Consider the following 14,235-nt stretch of genomic DNA (forward strand, 5'->3'; position numbering starts at 1 on the left):
GTGCAATTCTAGCAACCCAAAAATTTATTTCTCTAGAATGCAAGTACCCAGCCCTCCAAGCAGCAAGCCTATTCCATTGTATTCCAGCTCACGAAACAAGGATTCACATAAAAGAAAACAGCCAGGCTTTGAGGCTGCAAGGCTATTCACTGCTATTCCACTTGGCCAACAAATGATTCCCATAAGCCACAGCAATGTGTGGCCGGGCACAGCTAGTCTATATATATAAAAATGTTCTGTTTCCCCCTTAACTTAAACAACAAAACTACAGGAGCAAATCACACCAAATTTGGCCACAAAAGACATAGTCATCTGGTCTGTGTTTTTACATCAAAAAACCTAGAAAAGTAGTCCAAATTACAGAGAATGAGAAAGAGCCTTTCTCCCCTTAACTGCCAGTTAGAAATGTAGGCTCTGCTGCCTTTAGCCCCTCCCCCCCCACTGCCTTTAGGCCCAACCCCCTTAGTATCCTAGCAACTCCCACAGCCACAGAACAATATAATCTCAAATCCAGGACAGTAAATAAAGAGCAACACTCTGAAAGCAGGGAAACTGGGAATTCCAGAAAGGAAACAATCAGGGCCAGCTAACACCTCCCAATAAAGGATTCTTCCAGAAAGGGAGCTGAAAAGGGAGAGAAGCAGTGTGTATTACCAAAGTCATTATTATTATTATTATTATTATTATTATTATTATTATTATTATTATTATTGTGTTGCTGTGAACCGTGAAAATGAATACAATCTGCCTCCAAGTATTCAAAAACACTAAAATCAGAATATATAAAAATTTCTGTGATATAATAAACAGAACAATACTATCTCTAAAATCAGAACACTAAATAAAGAACACCACTTTGAAAACAGGGGAATTCCAGACAGGAAACAGTCAGAGCCAGCTAACACCTCCCAACAAAGTATTCCCATCACCAAAGTCTGGCAAATCCTCTGTTTTCTGAGGGCCACAGCATTTATTTATTTTTTTGGAGTATGTGCGCTCAAGCAATGCATATGGGTACTTCTTCATCTACACAGACAGTAGAAGCACATAAAATATTGCAAAGAACAACACTCTGAAAAAAGGGAATTCCAGACAGGAAACAATCAGGACCAGCTAACACCTCCCAACAAAAAAATCCCCCAGGGAGGAAGCAGCCAGGCTTTAAAGCTGAAAGGCCATTACATGCTAATCATTTTGGCTAATTGCAGCATTCATACTTGCCTCCAACAGACAAAAAAAAAGGAACAATCAGAAATATTGTATATTAACAAGCTTTAGGAAATAATATCCCCTGGTGCACAGCATGTTAAAGTGCTGAGCTGCTGAACTTGCAGACCGAAAGGTCGCAGGTTTGAATTGGAGGAGCAGAGTGAGCCCCCACTGTTAGCCCAAGCTTCTGCCAACCCAGAAGTTCGAAAACATGCAAAGGTGAGTAGATCAATAGGTACTGCTCTGGCGGTAAGGTAATGGCGCTCCATGCAGTCATGCCAGCGGCCACATGACCTTGGAAGTGTCTACAGACAATGCTGGCTCTTCGGCTTAGAAATGGAGATCAGCGGCCCAGGACAGAATATCAATTAATAGAACGGAGTGGAAACCACTGATAGATTACTTACGAAAAGAAAAAATAAATATGTATATAAAGTTTGATTATTAAGAACCCCAGCCAACAGGAAACTGAAAGTTACTTGGGAAGGCCAAGAGCTCGAACACTGTTTCCATCCTAAATACCTTGGTGTCACCTTAGATCGAACACTAACATATAGGAAACACTGCATGAACACCAAGCACAAAGAAGCTGCACGCAATAACATCCTGCGGAAACTGACTGGCAGCGCATGGGGTGCAGACCCACAAGTAGTAAGAACATCAGCCCTGGCCTTGTCTTTCTCAACTGTAGAGTATGCCTGTCCTGTCTGGCAAAAGTCTGCCCATGCAAAGCAGGTGGACTTAGCACTGAATGAAACATGCAGAATCATCACGGGATGCCTTAAACCTACACCTGTTGATAAACTCTACAAGTTAGCTGGCATTGCCCCTCCTGACGTGCGACGGGAAGTTGCTGCTAATGGTGAGAGAAAAAAGGTCGAACATTGTGAAAGCCACCCACTGCATGACTATCACCCTCCTCCCACCAGACTCAAATCAAGGAAGGGCTTCATGAGAACCACCACTCCTCTTGATGTTCCTCCAGCAGCAGCAAGGGTGTCTCTCTGGGCAGCTAAACCTGGCAATTCTAACTGGATGGCCCCCCAAGAGGGTCTTCCTCCAGGGGCAAACCAGGAATGGGCAACTTGGAAGTCCCTGAACAGACTCAGAAGTGGAGTGGGCAGATCAAAAGACAACTTGGCAAGGTGGCACTACCTGGAGGAATCCTCCACCTTGTGTGACTGTGGAGGAGAACAAACAACTCAACATATGTATGCTTGCCCACAATGCCCTGCCTCATGCACAGAGGAGGAGTTGTTTAAAGCTACAGACAATGCGGTTGCTGTTGCCCGCTTTTGGTCCAAAACTATTTAGTTGCTTGTGATTCTTTTTTTTTTTTAATTTCCATTATTTGAAATGTACAATGCTTTTGACATGAAATAAATAAATTAAGAACCCCAGGGCAATTCTAAAAGGCAAATGTATAGTTATCTATACAACTATAAAGGAGAATGTAAAAAGGATTAAAAAAAGCCACGGTACGGACTCTGGAAGTAGTAGGAAAATTATAGCAACTGTGTTTATAGTTTTTTTCATTTTTTTGTTTTTTTGTTTTGTTTTCTTTTGTTTTGTTTTTGTTTTGTTTTTTATTAACCATTCTCTCTCTCTCTTCCTTTCCCCCCTTTTTTCTCCTCCTCTTCCTTCCCCTCCCCTCATACTCCTAGCCCGACCCCTCTCTCCTCCCCTCCCCTAACCATCCATAGCAGTCAATTTGGTTTTTATTGTATCAAGAAAAATGACATATATATGTTAAAGAAAATGTAACACTGTTGCTTACAAATGATTTAAAAAAAAGAAAAGAAATGGAGATCAGCACCACCCCCTAGAATCAGACACAACTGGACTTAATGCCAGGGGAAACCCTTTACCTTAACAACCACCTCAATACTCAATACTTTATTTCCCATACCACCATACTTCACCACAGCAACACGTGGCCGGGCACAGCTAGTTATTAATAATAATCTTTTAGAAGTATTTCCTGGAGGAGAGGAAGGGAAGGAAGAAAAGAAACTAAAAGGGTGAAGCCCCCAAGCACATGTGCACACCACACACACCATCCCTCAGGTCCTCCCCAACTCCCAATCAGTCCCACTAAACCAGTAGTTCTCAACCTGTGGGCCGCAGCCCAGCAGTGGGCCATGAGAATGAAAATCTGATCCACAAACCTCCTTCCTCTTTATTTATTTAATTTATTTTCTTTCCACTCCTTTCCATAGAGCTGACCATTGCATTGGACAGACCACATCAGCTCTAGATTAGATTAAATATGGTTTTCTGTAGGCAAACAATTGGTGACTGCTGGATGGCATGTGTTCCGTACTGAAAACAAGAGCTGATGTGGTCTATCCAATGCAATTTTCTGAATCAGCACCCCAAATAACCAAACCAAATTTTATGTTGACCAAAAACTGATTTGTAATCCTTTTGGTACTAATGTTGGAGAGTGGTCCCTAGTCAAAATGGTCCTAGGTCAAAGTGGGCCCTGGTTTAAAAAAAAAAAGGGTAGGGAACCACTGCACTAAATAAAAAGAATCAGGAAAATCAGGGAAAATAAAAAAGATTCAACTGTGATGCCAAATTTGGGGGGCGGGGAGGCGAGATTGCTCCTGCTTGCTTTCATGTTGGGTGGGTTTTCATACCGGGGGGATCCTTACCGTTATAGGCTCCTGAAGTACCAAAGGTACTGAAGAAAATTTATTTATTTATTTACAGTATTTATATTCTGCCCTTTTCAACCCGAAGGGGACTCAGGGTGGATCACATGTATACATATAAGGCAAACATTCAATGCCATATACACATAGAACAAAGACAGAGACAGACGCAGAGGCAATTTAACCTTCTCCTGAGGGGATGTTCGATTCCAGCCACAGGGGGAACAGCTGCTTCATCATCCACTGCGATGGCACTTCCTCATTCCAACGGCAGCTGGATTATTTTTATGGAGTCATAAATTAGTTAAATTAGCCTCCCCACTTTATAAGTGGTACCTTAATTTCCTACTTGATTGATGCAACTATCTTTCGGGTTTCTAGGTCAGCAACGAGCAGGCGCTATTTTTTATTTTTAATTGTTGGGTGCTCACCCCGCCACGGACTGGCCTCGAACTCATGACCTCTTGGTCAGAGTGATTTACTGCAGCTGGCTGCTCACCAGCCTGCGCCACAGCACGGAAGAAACAAGATCTGTATTTAGTGTATCTTTAATTTTTTAAAATTGCTTAAATTGTTTTAATGGCTTAATTTTTAAAAGCTTGTACACTACATGTTATCAGTGCTCCTGCATCAGGGGACATATACATTTCACGTAGATACATCTCCATAGCTATGTCTCCCAATGGTACCCTCAAAAAATTATCTTGTAAACTGCACTGCTCCTCCAAATACCATTTTGGTGTTGGGGGCAGGGATGAATAGGGATGCCGCCATCTATTTTGTTGTTACCTAAAAGTGCTGAAACAGGAACCTTTCGATGTCCCTGCAAATGGATGCATACCATTATTCTCCAAAAAAGTGAAATGGTCATATTGAGGAGGATGTTTTGTATACAAGCTGTGTTTTGGAGGGCAATTTGATCATTGTGGGGTTGCAAGGTCATTCTGATCCTTGCAGAACAAAAAAAAAGAAAGAAAGAAGTGATGGTATAAGTCTGATTGAAGCCATGTGAAAACGGAAATATTTGCCTCCATCTTCATTTAACGGGTTTTTTTTGTTTGTGTACATCTTCATCTGTGTTAGATTCAGCAAATTCCAAAGACCTGTAGTTAGAGATATTTTAAAAGGCCTGTTAATAGAATTTGTTGTGATTGCTTAAACAAATTAACTAATAATCTCACTCCACTAGAGACTCCTCAGTAAGGCTTTACTGCTCCCATAAATTATTTACTTGCTTCTCATTCTCACTTGCAAGGCTTAGAGTTCAGTTTCCACTCATCTCACATGCAAACTTGAATTACTTGTAGCCTCAATTGCTCCTAGGTTAGTGAAAGCAACTATTAGCTAATATATAAGATGTAGCGGTTTCATGTAGATATTGAAGAGCATGGGGGACAGAATAGAAACTTGCAGGACCCCACAGGTCAATGGCCAGAGCTCCGAGCAGGTGTCCCCCAGCTTCACCAACTGGGAACGGCCCTTCAGGAAGGAATGGAGCCACTGCAACACATCAAAAGCCACTGAATGTCCAAGAGAACCAGTAGGGTCACACTCCCCCTGTATGCACATTATTGATAAGCTGCCTCAACATGATTAGACAACCTGTTTCAATGAGAATGAGAGGTTTCTTACCATCAATAGGTAAGGTTTCCCCTGACATTAAATCTTGTTGTGTCCGACTCTGGGAGTTGGTGCTCATCTCCATTTCTAAGCTGAAGAGCCGGCATTGTCTGTAGACACCTCCAAGGTCATGTGGCTAGCATGACTGCATGGAGTGCCATTACCTTCCCGCCAGAGCGGTACCTTTTGATCTACTCACATTTGCATGTTTTTGAACTGCTACGTTGGCAGAAGCTGGAGCTAACAGCGGGCGCTCACTCCGCTCCCTGGATTCGAACCTGTGACCTTTTGGTCTGCAAGTTCAGCAGCTCAGTGCTTTAACACGCTAGGCCACCGGGGGCTCTACCATCCATAGCTATGACCCATTTGCTCAGCTCCAATAAGGTTTGAGTATTTAACATATCTTAGACCAGCTTGTCCAACTTGGATCTTCCTATTTCTGTTGCCTACAGCTCCCATTGACCTGAAGTTTGATCATGCTGTCGGTTTGAGGATGATGGAAATTATAGGTTCAATCTGGAAGGCACCCTCCTCCAGTGTTCTGATTCAGCATGAGCTGCATTCATCACATAAATCACTAATGGATGGAGGCAGACATGCTTTGAAAATGTAATGGATAAATCATGGCTTAAGACCCCAGGATACTGAATTTTGATGCATTGTCAAGAAAATATGAACAATGACTGACTTTTAAAATCTGTATGTTGTGCAAGATCTACAATGCACATTTGTTATGAGAAAACTTCCCCAAACCTATTCGAAATTCTGATTCACCCCTTCAACATGTAATATATCTAAAATTGGTAAAATACATGCATACTTCCACTGGGAAGGAAATCCCTGAACGCATATCATGAATCAAAATTCTGTGTCCTGAGGTCTTGGAACCAAAGAGAGTAGGAATACAAGCTCAACTAAGTTTTAATACTTTCATTAACTATGAAACAGCTGGTTTTGTATAGATTCTTCCAGAGATGACAGATTTAAGATTTTGCAAATAGTTAGCAGGTTCTTCATTCACAGTGAGTATGCATTGTGGACATACATACTAGGAAACTGGATCAGACCACATTCTCATCCCCTCTCTTAGGAATCAGAAATAGTTTGAGGCACATATGTAGGCTGGTGGGCAAGCTTCTAAAGCTTTTAGGCATGATGGAATAAAATGGAAAACAGTCATGGAAAAACATAGTTTTGTGTATGCTTTTGGGTATGCTGATGAAAGTGGCTCTTATTGTTGTGTGCCTTCAAGTCATGGCTACTAGGCATGTGCGATCCAGAAAAAAAAATGATTCTAAACTCTCTTCGAAAGTAGAGGGTGCTGGCACTTCATTTCTAAAGTCATTTCCGAATTTTGAAGGCAAAACTTCTGAATCTTTGTATGTACCTCGTTAATGGTGGATGCGCATGTGCATGAACGAAAACATTATTGCCAATGGGGAAACTTGAGGGGCTTCTCTCTTCCTCATTTTTTGAGCTATCCTAATGAAATTAAGCCCATTCCTAGCCACAGCCAGGAGGGAAAAGGCTCAGGACTTGGTTATTTTCTATGGGGCTCTTATTAAGCCTGGATGCTAGCCACTGGAGAGAAAGTGCTCTTCCCTTTCTGCCAGGACTCAGCACTGATTGGGCAAGGAGGCAAGCCGAGGCTAGGCAAGCCCAGGTTTCCTCCCTGCAAACAAAGTTTGGTTGAATTAAAAACATTTTCTCATATATCCGAAGGTTTTCCAAGGCTATTAAATAAATGGGCTCCAAATTGGAAGGCTAATTCTGAATTGCCAAACCACCTCAAAACCCCTTTCTGAACCCAAAATAGATACGATTTTATTTCGATTAATGATTCCGAGAAATTCGCACATGCTTAATAGCTACACTTAGGCTTTCTTGTCAAGTTTAAAAAGTAACAGTTAATCACAAAGTGACATCATTTTCTGTATACTTATCTTGGATTTGAGAATATATCAATAAGGGTGAATAAGCAAACTAAAAGCAGATTTTAAAATCCCACTTTGGTGCGGATTGTTGTCCGGTATGGAAGCACCCTCAGATTTCAGAATCAGTCCATTTCTACAGAGATACAGTTTAGAGACAGTACAAATCTTTCAGAAGTAGCTGCTTGTTGTCTCAGAATTCTTCACTTTAGTGGCAGAGCTTGGGCAGTTACTCTTAAGGAGCTTGAAAATAATGCTGTGTGCCATTGGTCTGTGATAGGTTAATGATCTGAAACCCAGTTCTCAGTTATGGGTGCTTTCATCACATCAGTCATTTGTCTCAAAATGAAGTGTCTATGCTCTTATTGGCGGTCAGAAAGAAATGAGTGATAGTCTCAGATTGCCTTATACATCTTATATTAAAAGATTTCAGGCAAAGGATAGCTATCCATTAGGTTGTTTTTCAAGACCTTGTCTAGCTCCCATATTCTTCTCTTTCCAAACATTGATTACAACTGGTAATTGCCTTCTAATTGGCCTACAGCTGCTTATCTTCCTTACATAATTAAACTGAAGAAGAAAAAGAAGAAAAAAGGAAAGAAAAGGGGCCACTTTTATTCTAAAGCTCATTGACTATCCTGATCAATAGGAAGGAGGTCACTTTATACGGAGGAGAACAGAGAGCTGTCCTTGTGTAGTTGCAGGGCAGATTAAAAAACAAAAAAATTAAAGAGGAATCGGTTCCAAAATACTCAATGGCCATACAATGTTATCGAAATTGTAATCCAAAAAAATAACATTTAAAAACTCTAACAATAAGGGTGGATACAGTGCATAAAATTTCAGGCCTAGATTCTTTAGCAAAAGAGAACTCACTTAGCTGCTCTTCCAGCCTAGAAGACTTTATAGTAGGTATGGAAAATGAATTTGCATTTCTGGAAAGAAATACTAATCTTACTCTCCTAATACTGTCAGTAGAGGGCATCTTCCTTCAAAGAACCATGCCTTTGAGAAATATATCAAGTGTTTCAGAGAATATAATGGGCATCAAATGTGTATTAGGGATGTGTGATCCATAAAAAAAGGTTCAAAATATTTACAAAACTGGAGGGTGCTAGCACTTCATTTCTAAAGTGTTTTTAAGATATACTTGGTGAAAAACGCATTACTATAATGGGACAAATGAATTTTTGTTACTATTTCATTACAGTACTTGTGCATGCTCATAATTAAATGACTATAATTGGGGAAAATTCAGGGGCTACTTTCTCCCTCATTTTTAAAGCTATTGGAGTGAAACTTTCAACAATGGTAGAACACATTTACCACTCTTAGCCCACCAAATTTCAGTGCGTTTAACTTATTCATGGGTTTTTGGGGAATTTTCAAAAATTTTATAAACAGCATTTAAAAAAATACAAGATATATCTACTTAAATTTTATATACAATTCACAAGATGACCAGAACATCAGTCCCCAGAAGTTTCAGAAAAATTAGCACGTCTACAGATTTTTGGAGGATTTTTAAAAGTTTAGATTAAAAACAATTTATTCCTCCCCCCCCCCCCAAAATGTGACAACAGCAATTCCCTTGAATGTCTGTCTGTCTTTATGACAGATAACCATGTAACTTCAACTTAGCACAGATTTATACTTACTTACTTTTACTTACTTACTTAAGTCCTCTTTGTAGATTCAGTAATTTTATTTAGTATTATTAGACTGACTGTAAGTGACTGGCTATTGCAACCCTCATTGGGTCCTTCAGATGCTGAGCATTGCATTCTGGGAAATGTAGTTTAGGGCAGGGCCTTTTGCATTCTCTGCCACAGGGAGCCTCGCCTTCCCAAACTATAATAATAATAATAATAATAATAATAATAATAATAATAATAATTATTATTATTATTATTATTATTATTATTATTATTATTTTATTTTTGTACCCCGCCCCATCTCCCCGAAGGGACTCGGGGTGGCTTACATGGGGTCAAGCCCGAACATCAACAATATAAAAACAAAGCAATAAACAAATGAATAAACAGCAACAATAAAACAGGTCATAAAAATCACATACAAAACTATAATGATAAAATCTTGGGTTGGCTCCAAAAGGAACTGGGCCGAAAGTGCAATTTATTTAAACTACATTTAAGATGGCTGTGTTCTCAGTCTCCCACCCATTAACTTTAGTCCCACCTCCAGTACCTTCCTTATGGTGAGTGGGCCAAAGATAAAAGATTAGTTTTTAAAGCACTTTATTTTTTCTTGACTTTACCAAAGTTGCTTAATGCTTATACTGGAAATTAAACTGACCTTGGCGGTCATCTGAATGTTACAGAATCTTAACGAAAATGATTGGTGAGTGTTTTGATTCCCCCCCCCCCCCAACACACCTTTCCTGCATATTTCTAATACCAATTCTGATGCGCAAATTTAACAAATTTGATCTGAATTACGAATTAAAATGAAACTATGCAGACCTCTAATGTGTATGCTCACAAAATTATTCCTTTAAAATGACAAATATGTTACATTTGGGATTTATGTACATTGTAATGTTCACCTGATGCAAAATGGCCACAGATATTGCTCAAGTATAGAAAACTATGTTTATTGAGAGAATGATTTCAAAGTTGCTAATCATATGATCGTCTTTGTGCAGCCCAGAGCAGAGGAATATAATGAGTAATCCCCTCTCCTTCTTGTCATTGTCATGATCATCATTTTTACTCTGTCTGAAAGTGATTTTAGAATAACTGCCATTTATACTAGCAGAGTGCAACCAGCTGGTGCTAAGATTTTGATCATTAAATGGGAACAACTATTTTGGAAGCTTTTAATTAAGCCAAAAGGGAGACTTCACACATTGCTTCAGGAAATCCATTCAAGGATATTGCAGGAGGGGGAAAAAATCTTAAACCTGGGCCTTTTTCACATTGTACAGTCTTCATGTCACGATGTCATCTTAACTCCAAAGGCATATTCCTGGGGTATGTAGTTTAGTAAACTGAAGATACAAAATCCCATCTGATCTAGGAAGCTTAGTACGGGCAACCTTAGTTAGTACTTGGATGAGAGCCCACCAGTGAAATGATGTCTGCCATTTTGCATAGGGTTGCCATTAGTCAGAAGGTGACATGATGGCACATACAAGCACATTTTCAGTTTTTAGTCTGAGTCCTTCCCAAACAAAAAGAAACAAACTTACCTATGGGTTGACCAATGGATCTAATGTAGTTGGGACAAACTTATAAGATTTAAGACTTTGTCTGTTACCCCTGTCTTTAAAAAGGAAAACAACAGTCATAACAGAAAAGAAATAAAGCCAGATATGTAGCAGTCTATATATCAAACAAGTGGTTACCTTGGAAGACAAAAATAGGAAAGATGCTTTGGATCACCTGGCTGGTGTTCTGTTCCCAATACAACTGCCTCAGGTTACTTCTTACATGTGTCAGTCCTTTAACTTCCAACAACAGACATTTAAAAGAAAGGAAATGAAAGAGCCTCCAGGGTTTGTGTATTTACTGAGATTTATAACTGGTTGAGTTGTTTGAGGTGCTATATAAGTCACCACCTGGGAGAAGTAACACATGCTGTCACTGTGCTGTCTTTTCATGAAATATTTTGGATCTCCTTTCTGTGGTCCTATTTCATTCTTTTCTCCTGCTTTGTCCCACTAATGGAATTCCCCCATTTAAATTGAAAGAGGGCTGAGGTCTCCTTCTTTACTGAACCATCCTTTCCTGAGTTTGTTGCATTTCAGTAGCTCTGCATGTAGAGATGATGCATCTAGCTATCATCTTCTGCTATACTATGACCTCCTTGCATGCCTGGGTTACCTGGTAAAATAAACTCCACCTGGATGATAGGAAAAATTCCATCCATCTCTTTGTTGTGGCAGCTATTAATATTGAGTTCTTTAGTGTTTTGGACAGAAGCAAACAAGCTGCATCAGAGAACAGCTATGTTTTGCCAGCCTTAAAGTCAAGTATAAATAGAATGCAGGAAAAGGTAAGGCTTTCTGGTTGCTGCTGTGATTGGCTGACAGCATGGGCTTAAAACTGGATTGGAAAACCTAGAGTCCCTGAGATGTTGCTGTACTACAGGTCTCATCGTCTCTGGCTATCAGGCATACTGGTTGGAATGAAAAGAAATTGAAATCCCAATGTCCACAGGTTCTCCATTTTAGCTCAATTGTTGTTTTGTGCCTTCAAATCATTTATGATTTATGGTGATCCTAAGGTGAAATTATCACAGAGGTTTTCAGGGCTGAGAGTGGGTGACTCACTCAAGGTCAAATAGTGAGTTTTAATGACTGAATGAAGAACTGAACCCTGGACTCCAGAGTTGTAATTTAATGTTCAAACCAATTTTCACCCTAGAATAACACCAGAAGATGTAAAGAGTCTCATAAACACAACCATTTGTGTGTCTCTCTAGGGACCTCATCCCACAAAGAGGAGAGGGGAACAGGTGGAATCATCTTCTTTGCATGGCATTCCATGGTGTTTCATCCCTAAAGAAGACAGATTTACTCACCTCCATCATGCAGGATTGCTTCCTCATGCTTCTAGCACTGAGAGGCATTAGCAGACTACTTACACAAACGCCCACACTGAAATATCACAAAACGGACTGCCCATCCCAAAGAAAAATACCAGTTTTGAAGTGTTTCTATGAGCAGGGAGAGGAGTGGAGTTGATTTCTGCCCATTGTTCAAATCTACCTGTTTCTGGAGATGGAATCCCACAGGCAACCCAGCGAACGGGTCAAGCATTGTTTGATGTGATTCTGACTTTGAAGTTTATAGAAACAGATGAAAACCTCCAACTGGTGAAATTCAAGGTCCTCCAGTGCTATTCTGTGATATCCTTTTGCCCATGGAGACTGTATTAGTTCATCTATAGCAAGCAGCCTTTCAATTACATCATCTGCTACTTTTCTTTTGGACTGGAAGTGCTCAAACTAGCAAGTGAATTCTTGCATCTGGTAACTTTTCTGAGCTCTGGTTTGGAAGCTTTTTTTATCCATGTGGATCTTGCTCCCAGAATATCCTCTTTCCACACCATGGAAGGTTAACAGGAATTTTTGCTCCCATAATCAATCTCTCTCTCTCGTGACTTACCTTGTTATGTTTCGTTTCCTGGCTTTCATCGAGGGCCTGATCTGTTTTCGTCTGACCTTCTAAAATTGGGAGGTCAGACATTTGTTTTGTTTTTGTTTTGTTTCATGGTTCTTTTGTTTCTGGGGGGGGGGGGGGGAGAGGCATCAGCCAAGGCCACAGCAGCAGCCAGAGCTGCTCAAATGTCCGGTAAGGAGCTGGATGAAGGGAGGGGGGAGGCGCAGGATGACTCAGCCACCCCCAACCTCCCCCCCCCACTAGGCCTGTGCAGGTAGGCCCAAAGCCCGCACCCATAGGCCCGGACACCTGGGCCTATGGGTGCAGGCTTTGGGCCGGGCCTAGCTGGGCCTCACAGGACTTAAAGTCATGTGCCGGGTAAGGATTGCTCCTTACTTGGCAGTCAACTGTAAGTCCTGCGGGGCCCCTGCGAGGCCCAGGCATAGCTTTGGGCCTATGGGTACATGCTTTGGGCCAACACACCTGGGTCCCGCAGGGCCTACAGCTGATCAGTCCGAAAGGCAGGCTTGGAGCCGATATTGGCTCCCGTCTGCCTTTTGTTTTGAGGCAGTTTTTGTTTTGTTGGGGTCTTTCTGCTTTGTGCTGTCCGAATGGACGATACAAAACAGAAACACGAATGAAACATATGAGACAAATTTCGTGCACATCTCTTATATATATATATATATATATATATATATATATATATATATCATAAACCTTCCCCCTCTATATTTCAGTTCAACTTGAAGAATGAACTTCATGAGGTGCTAGAACTAGTAGTGCCTTTTAATTCAGGAAAATGATGGATTCATTGCATTAGCCAAATTATAAACACTGAGAGATAGGAAGCATATGAATTTGAAGACTTGGATAAATGGATGCGAATTGCTGCTGAATGAAGAATAGTGTCATGGTGTTCACACCATTCTCTGATCTTGCCTCTTTGTCCAAAAAGAATGCTGTGTGTGGAGATAACCCCATTCTCTATTTGTACAATTTATTAGATAATCTGTTTCTAATCGAGAACTAATTAAATGAAGTGAATGCTTGGTTGGAAGCAGGGATTAAACATAGGATAATTATTATAAATGCTACATTTCTTGTTCCATGTGGTCTTATTCATTCCCCTGTGTTCCTTTCCCTTCACCTCATACAGACGGTTCTGATAACATACAGAGTCTCTCACAGGGGAGCTTGTTTTTGCAAGCCTCAATTCTTCATTTTGCTCTATTAGCATTTGTCCATTTGTTCCATTTGTCCGAGAACATTAGGAAGTGATTTTCTTCTTTCTTGCAAATTTATTTGGGCAGCTGCAGCAGAAGGCAGGGAGGTGTCAACAGCATGAAAATTAGAATGTTAAAGCAAAGCTTTATGAATTATTTCATAACAGACCATTCAAATCATGTGACATTTTCTGAGCAAGACGTTCCCCTCTTGTATTTTCATTCTCTTCTCTCTAGACTCTCTTGAATAGAAGACATTGAGACATCTGAGTACAGGTCGCCTGAGATTACTTCTCATTCATGTTCAACCCTTCTGCATCACTTGCTATTTGTTTTGCCTCTGGAATAGCTCAGTTGTAACTCCAGGTCTAGATTTAGATCACACCTGGAAAAAAAGCAGTCATCGGGGAGGCAGCTGCTCAGCATAGCTGAGACAAAGGGCTGCTTTCCTCATGGCCTCCACCCCC

Source organism: Anolis carolinensis, chromosome 3, assembly GCF_035594765.1.
Source record: "Anolis carolinensis isolate JA03-04 chromosome 3, rAnoCar3.1.pri, whole genome shotgun sequence".
NCBI lineage: Eukaryota > Metazoa > Chordata > Lepidosauria > Squamata > Dactyloidae > Anolis > Anolis carolinensis.